This window comes from Sesamum indicum, linkage group LG3 (assembly GCF_000512975.1).
Source record: "Sesamum indicum cultivar Zhongzhi No. 13 linkage group LG3, S_indicum_v1.0, whole genome shotgun sequence".
NCBI classification, from domain to species: Eukaryota; Viridiplantae; Streptophyta; class Magnoliopsida; order Lamiales; family Pedaliaceae; genus Sesamum; species Sesamum indicum.
In genome coordinates, this window is record NC_026147.1 from 16936764 (window position 1) to 16945747 (window position 8984).

Below are 8984 nucleotides of genomic sequence, written 5' to 3' on the forward strand. Positions count from 1 at the left end.
ATTTTAGTTTAAGTAGATATAGAATAGATGTTATTTAATATAATTATAGTAGTCTTAGTTTAGTAGATAAAGAAAGAATGTAAGTTAATTTAAGTACACGTGTCTTTTTGTCAAGTAGACAAAGATATATTGAAATCAACATGACACTATTTCATAGACAAGTATATAGTTATAAACAATATGGAAATACTTCTACATTATAAGAGTAACCAACTGTTTGCTTTCATCATGTGACAAGCTATATATTTATGATCTTCTCTTAGCCATGCTGCACTGTATAATCCATCATTCATGATATGAATGTTTAGAGAGAAATTTTATTTATTTTCAAAAAGTAGTTTGTGAAGTCATAAAGTATTTAAACGATGTCAAAGTTAGATGTCCTCAATATTGTGTTCTTCAAATATTATATATTTGATTTAAATGTATATATTTTTTCTTAAAGAGTTCTAATTATTTGTGTTCCATGAAATACAATTTACTTGCACTAATTTCCTAACCAATTTTTTTTCTTCTTAGTTTTATTTCCATGAGAAGGTGAACAAAACCATCCGTTCTATGAACGACGTTGCAACGTTCATCATGTACCGCGTGATTTACTAGGTTCTGGTGAGCACTTACTCTCATGCATCTTCAAACTTCTAAAATTTCATTTACAAATCATAATATACATCCTTACTATCACTAAAATTTTCAGCAGATTTGACAAGGCAGGTGAATACTCCGATCATGAACATAACATGCAGCCTTCTTCCATATTGCAATTCTATGTTGAAAACTCAATGGTTGTCATGTTGATTTGGGAACAAGAGAGTTATGGAATGCCTGATTCAATCTCCATTGGAAATGGTCTCTGATTGTTATAAAATTATGTTGATGCTCAACTGCCCTTTCCGTAATGGGTGCTTTGTGGTCCTTCATGTTGCTGATTCTCTTTTTCATGAAATGACAATCGATTTCCTTTGAAAAAAAAAAAGATATATGATATTACTCATCAGTTGAGTAATATTGATCAAAATAAAGTTTATATATATTGATTAAAAAAATCAAAGCAATCGTAAGTAAAAAGTGTTTTTTTTTCCCTTTCTTTCACAAGTTTGAAAACAAGGAAAATACTTACAAAGATTTAAAAACAACTTTTGTTAAATGAAAAAACTAATAAATACATTTTTAGGATCGTGTCAACTCTTTCTCTTTCTATACTTTTATTTTTGTTCTTGTATAGATAACTCTTTTCTCTCCCTTATCCATTGTTTTTCATCACCCTAATTTTTTCATTTTTTATATCTCTCTTTTTTATTTAATATAATTCTCTTATTTTTTACACACATATTTAAGTGTGCAATACACACTAGTTCTATTTTATAATTTAACTATCTTGTAAATTTAAAAACGGTTAATCTTGTTCAATATATTACTTTAAATGGTGGAACTTAAATTTCAGCAAAAGGACTTTATTTAATTTAGAAATTTTCTATTATTATTATTCACTAATTGTTAACTTAATTAAAAATTTAAATTTGTGGTTCGTATATTGGGTTTTGGAAATTCTATATATATACAACGACTCAAGAAAAATCATTATTTATTTAATTTCTCCACATACTTATGCAGATATTATAAATATCTCATACATAGTCATGAATTAATTATATATATTTGTGCATAATAAAAACACATATCAGTACACAGTAAAAATATATTTCCGTACTGAATCTCGTACATAACAAAAATGCATATTATTATCTATGATCGTACGGCCAATTAATTATCTAGATGCTTTTAATAATTAATACATTTATTTGTTTCTATATGCAACTAAATTGTAGCTGCATCTGCTTATAAAAAATAATTGATAACTACTTTTTATTTTATGTTGAATTTTATTCGATTACTAATATTCAAATAATAACACATAAAATTTAGAACTTTGTATGGAACTAGCAAGAGCATCACAATTAATTTAGTATCCACGCCATACTAGCAGAAATACAAAATATTGAATACAGTCTACATACTTACAATTTAATTTCAATATTAGGTCTTACTAAAAATCTCTTAAATTGCCTACAAATTTGCAAGGTATTATTGAAAAGTCATTTTATGATGTATATGATTCACTATCCTTAGTATTAGTTTATGTGGTAAATTAATTATATATGGTTAGTGAGTAGCTATGATCTGTAAAATTATATGGTGGACCCTTTTTTTATATAAAAGTAATTTTTTCGTGATTTAGTTATTCAAATTATTGCAACATTACAAATGTTTCAAATTTGGACACAATTTCATGGGTCATAAATATATTTATATTTCCTATTAAAGCCGTGTATATCTCTTGTTGTTGATTTTTTTTTTTTTAAAGTTTAAATTTTTTGTAAATTAGCAATTTCACTCTAGGCATCTATTCAAGGACCAGGAAAAAAATTATATTTAAGAAATATTTGCCTACATTTGGTGTTTGATAATTAACAGTGAGGATAGTGCTACGTCAATATGATGTATTAACGTGGCATCGTCATTATGCTTTGTCATGAAAATATATTATATAAGTCAGTGTAGATATATTAAATAAAATTATGAGAATTGTCTCCATTACATTCACTCTTTATAAATTTGCACAAAAACACACACACACACAATTTATTACTCATCAGGTGCTTAGTCATTCTCTTGTCATCCCCCCCCCCCCCCCCCCCCCCCCACACACACACACACACATCCTTCGAGAAACTCTTTGTGCACAGGAGAAAAGATGGAGTACGGGTCAAACCAAGAAAGCAATATATATCTTCTCAATGATTCAACTACATTCAACTTTCAAATTTATAATATAATTTTGTATAAACTCTAGCCAATGTTAATTTCTCACCTTGCAGACAATACTTGAGAGAGATAACTTCTATAGATGTTGGAGAGTTAATGTTGTAGATCTTTCTTTCTTTCATTTTGTTTCTTTTTTTTTTTCTTCAAAAAATAAATTTACATGTGTGTGATCTTCACTCTTCTTCATTTGTTTAGATCTTTTATTCTAAATATAAATTTATAAGAAGTACAGACTTAAAACTGAAAATTGCTCAATCTTGAAGGTGGAAAGATAATTCTTTTGGCTTTCCCTTTGAATTTGAAATAAAGCTTTTTGAAAAGAAAAATCAAAATCATCAATTGAAACCTGAATACGCTTATTCTATTAATCATTTAACCTTTTATGATTTTGTAAGTCACAATATATACATACATATATATAGGAAAAAATACAATGTTGGGCCAGATTCTTAGGGGTGGTGGCAATTTTAATTCAGGACCAATTCAAAATAGTGAATCAGAACAATAATTTTCAAAATATGGCAATTAAGGACAAAATACTCTAATTTTGCTCGAATTGTGCACATGATGCGCACATGACAATATAAATTTTGGGATTTCTCCAAAATTCGGCTAATTAGCTTATGCGGTAGTATTTTTTTCAACCAGTGCTTACGTAAAATTTTAAAATACGTCACCTTAGCCATGTAAGCACCACTGAAAATTTACTTTCATGTAAGCCAATTCCCCAAATTTTGGAGAAATTTCCAAATTTATGTGGTTACGTGCACATTATGTGCGCGATTCCGGCAAAATTAGGGTGTTTAGTCCATAAATTTCCATTTTTCAAAAAATTACTATTCTCTGATTCATAATTTGAATTAGACCCAAACTAAAACTGCCACCGTACCTAAAAAATTGAACCAAAATTATATTTCTCCCTATATATATATACCTCTAGCAAACTAGTCATAAAGTGAAAAAGAAAAAAAAGCACATGAATTACAAATTGTTCTGACCATACACTTATAAGAAAACTCAATGGCTGTCACGTTGATCTAGGAACAAGAGAGTTATGAATGGCTGATTCAATCTTCATTGAAGTGGTCTCTGATTGTTTTAGAATTATTTGATGCTCAGCTACCTATTTTGTGATGGGGTTCTTTCTGGTGTTTGATGTTGCTGATTCTCTTTTACATGAAATATTAATTTCATTTTCCTTTGAAAAAAAAGATATATGATATAAATTTAGTATTCAATAAATTTTATAAAAAGCTTACAAATTAATCTCAAATATTATTTTTTCATAAATAAAAATAAAGAACCAATAAAAAGTTAAAAAGAATTAATTACATTTAGACCCCCCTAGAAATGTTAAATTATACTTTTCTTCAAAAAAGTTATGAAATTACAAGTGGAGCCCTTCAAAAAATCTTCATTTACACCTACTCCATTCCTTTAGGACTTGAACAAAAAATACTGATTTACCCAAAAAAATTACATAAATTTTAATTTTGCCCTTTGTTTAACATATATATTTTTTGTACTTATAATGTGACAAATACAATATATATATATATATATATATATATGGAGTGAGGTTAACATTATTATATTTTTTTCTTATAAGTGTAAAATTATAACATAAAAATATTAAATGGGGGATGAAATTAATATAATGTTTTTTGGGATAAATTATCTTTTTGGTCCCGTAAAAAATGGACCTTTTACTTTTCATCCCATACTTTACATGATTTTCTCTTTGATACCATTTTTTAAAGAAAAGTTTCCAACGTAGTCCCAAACCTCATTTACCATCAAATTTAAATGGAAGAATGGGCAATTCATTTACTTTAGTTGTTACATGTGAAATAGACTTTTTTGGCCTTTTTGAAGGTAAAAATTGGCGCCAAAAAATGCAAGACTCTATAAGAGATGTTTACATTGTGCTGCAGCATGAAAAAATTCTTTCATTTTTTCATTCATTCTATTATCTGCTAGCTTGCCTGGCCTAAAAAAATTACCTTAAACGAGCATAATAAATTGATTTTGTAGATAGGTTGCAAAGCTACGTACTTCATGCGACTTTGGTCCCTCGTCCATTCACTGTCCTTCATGGCGTTCATCTCTTCTTCATTTATGTAATTGTACGCCATCTCCATCATGTGTTATGTTCCTCTCTTTGGGTCGCAAGCCAAAGCCAACGCAAATGGCCCCTTTTTCAGCCCATGAATTAATATGTTGACCATCATGTCGATTCTCAGATCTTGCACCTCCAACATTTTGTTATTAAACCTTTCCATGAAGCTTTTAAGATTCTCATCGTCTCTCTGCCTAATAGTAAAGAGGTATGTAGCAGACCTCTTTGCTTTCCTCTTGCTCGCAAAGTGAAAAGAAAATTTTTGAATCAACTCCTCATAAGAATCAATGGTTCCACTACCCAAATTAGTAAACTATTATTGCGCCTTACCCTTCAAAGTAGTTACGAATAGTTTGGCCTTGATTGGGTCTGTCTGACCGTATAGATTCATCACTAGGTCAAATGTCGCAACATGTTCCCTATAATCCTTGGTCCCATCATACTTGGAAAGGTTAGGAAACCGAAAACTACTATTCACGACCTCTAAAAGAATCCAATTAGTGAATGGAGAACTTCTATTCTGCGAGACGATCTCCCTTGCTTCTTCAATTCTTCAAGTTGCTTTCCTAACTTCTCTATCTGGCAGCTGACTACCTCTGCCCTAGAGATGCCTGGTTGCCGTGAGATCGTCCTCTTACTCGTTACCACATTTGATATCATTCTCTCGGGACCTTTTTTAGGTGCCCTCGAGACCTTATGCCTTTGCTCCCCTTCGACATCCCTAAATGATTGTCTTCTTACACCTTCACGAGCAGGCGTCACAATTCTCCTCTCATACTCAACTATGGCCTTCCTGCTTGCTTCCTCCATCATTTACTGTAAATCCGCTCGTGAAATTGTAACATTTGTTCTTCTTCTCTTATCGAAGTTTCTTCTAAGTGTTGATCTCTCCTCAATGATCCTTCCATTTTCTAACTCCCCTGTTCTTAGATTCCCACATACGACACCAAAATGATATAGGTCACACACTTTGGGATCGGGTTGCAGAACCTGGTACCTCAGATCGGATCGTTGAATCCAACTTTAAGCTTCCTACGAGTGGATCCTAAGAACAGAACACACGTTAGGCTTGCTGGGTAGCCCCCACCTAAGGCCCTCTGATGCTTAAGTTAGGAAATGGGGTCGAAAGCAATCAGTGGAGAGCGAGTGAGATCAAAGAAAAGAAATGTGATAAATGCACTTGCCTAAAAATATTCATAAATGCTAGTATTTTGTAGTGTACGGTACCATTTAGGATTTGCCACGTGGCGTCATCTAGTGGTCCAAGTGTCGGGTGATCTAATCCTTCTCAGAGTAGGCGAGTCAATCGGACCGGGTCAGGCGGGTCGGGTCGGGCGACCCAGCCCGCATCTCCATGCGTGGATGCTACTCTTTATTGTAAATTTCTTCAAAAAAGAGGGGTAATTTGATCTTTTGGTAATTACCCTCGCCAGGTACATTTCGTAATTAGAGTGGTGTTTACTATTCATTGCATAATTCAAGTGTGCAAATTAAATTTATTCTCAAAACATTATTTCAATTAATACATTTCATATTTAACTATGAATAGATAATTATTATTTTACTATTACAATATCAAATTCTAATAGAAAAAGTCAACATTGAATTAAATAACACTTTCACGGACGAATAGGCATATTTAATTCTAACAACAACTTAATTCACATTTTTTATACTTTATGTTAAGGTCGAAATATTTTGGGATAAATAATCAGTTAAAATCCAAATAAATTGACTAATAATTATATTTCAAAATAAAAGTCCGTAAAAAATTTGGATTTTTCATATTTTAAAGACATAAAATCATGAGCCCATCCTGAGTTTGGGTCATATGTGTCCTTATGGATCAATTCAGAATATATATTAAATTATTTCTTTTATTTTGTAATGGTTAAATTGGGCCAGATGCATATTTAAATACAGCCCATCAGGAAATTAACTCATGACAAAATCCATGATGTACAAGTTCAAAGAAATGAGTTCAAGCTACCTAAAACTTTGCTCACGCCTATAAAAAGGGATGTTCACCTCTCAAAGTCATGGCAGACATATGAAATTTATGAAATATATAAAGTTTAATAGTATCAAATAATGAAGAGTTTATGTAAACTTTAGACGCGCAAATTTGAAGAATAATAGAAAATGATAAATTTTAATTCAAATTATTATAATGAACATAATATTGATCAAATAAAGTTTATATATATTCATTAAAAAAATCAGAGCATTTATAAGTAAAAACTGTTTTTTTTTTTTTTTCCTTTCTTTCACAAGTTTTAAAACAAAGGAAATACTTACAAAGATTTAAAAATAATTTTTATTAAATAAAAAAACGAACAAATACTTTTTTAGGATGTTGTAAACTCTTTCTTTCTCTACACTTTTATTTTTGTTCTTACATAGATAACACTTTTCTCTCTCTGATCCATTTTTTTTTTTCATCACCCTAATTTTTTTATTTTTTATATCTCTCTTTTTTTATTTAATGTAATTTTCTTATTTGATTTCAAGACATTATATTTAGAAAGTTGATTTAGGCGCAAAAAGGATTACATTAATTAAATGGTGGAACTTAGGTCAGAGCAAAAGGATTTTATTTAATTTAGAAATTTGCTATTCTTATTATTGGCTAATCGTTAACTTAATTAAAAATTTAAATTTGTGGTTCGTATGTTGTTTTTTAGAAATTTTATATATATACGACGACTCAAAAAAAATCATCACTTATTCATATTTTATATATAAATATCTCATACCTAGTTATGAATTAATTATATATATACGTACATGATAAAAAAACACATATCCGTACATAATAAATATATTTCCGTAATGAATCTCGTACATAATAAAAATCACACATTCGTACACAATAAATATATTTTCGTACTGAATTTCGTACATAATAAAAATCACACATCCGTACACAATAAGTATATTTCCGAACTGAATCTCGTACATACAAAATGCATATTAATTATTTACGGTCGTACAGCCAATTAATTATTCATATGCTTTTAATAATTAATACATTTATTTGTTTCTATGTGCGACTAAATTGTAGCTGAGTTTGCTTACAAAAAAATAATCTATTACTACTTTCTATTTAAAACGGAATTTTATTCGATTACTAATATTTGAATAATAACACATGAAGTTTAAAACTTTGTATTGAACTAGCTAGAGCATCACAATTAATTTAGTATCCACACCATAATAGCAGAAATAGAAAATATAGAATACAGTCTACATACTTACAATTTAATATCCACACCATAATAGCAGAAATAGAAAATATAGAATACAGTCTACATACTTACAATTTAATTTCAATTATGTGTCATTAATCTCAATAATAGGCCTTACTAAAAATCTCTTAAATTGCCTACACATTTGCAAGGTATTGTGGAAAAGTCATTTTATGATGTATATGATTTACTATACTTACTATTAATTTATGTGGTAAATTAATTATATATGGCTAGTGAGTAGCTTTGGTCTGTAAAATTGTATGGTGGACCCTTTTTTTATATATAAAAGTAATTTAAATTATTGCAACATTATAAATATTTTAAATTTGGACACAATTTCATATGTCATAAATATATTTATAGTTCCTATTAAAGTCGTGCATATTTGTTGTTGTTGATTTTTTTTTTTAATTTTTTAGGCTTTAAATCTTTTGTAAATTTGCAATTTCACTCTAGCCATCTATTCAAGGACCATGAAAATATTATATTTAAGAAATATTTTGCCTTCATTTGTTATGAAAATATCTTATATAAGTCACTGTACATTTACACAAACACACTCACACTCACACTCACACACACACACACACAACTTATTACTTGCATTCTCTCTCTCTCTCTCTCTCTCTCTCTCTCTCTCTCTCTCTCTCTCTCCCCCCCCCCCCCCCCCCCCCCCTGTTGAGAACACACTCTTTGGCAGAGTGTCCCAATGTCATACAACTGTTGCACTTCTGGGGTAGCCATTCGTACTCAACATCTACTTTACAAGATGATTCTCCTCCATCCTC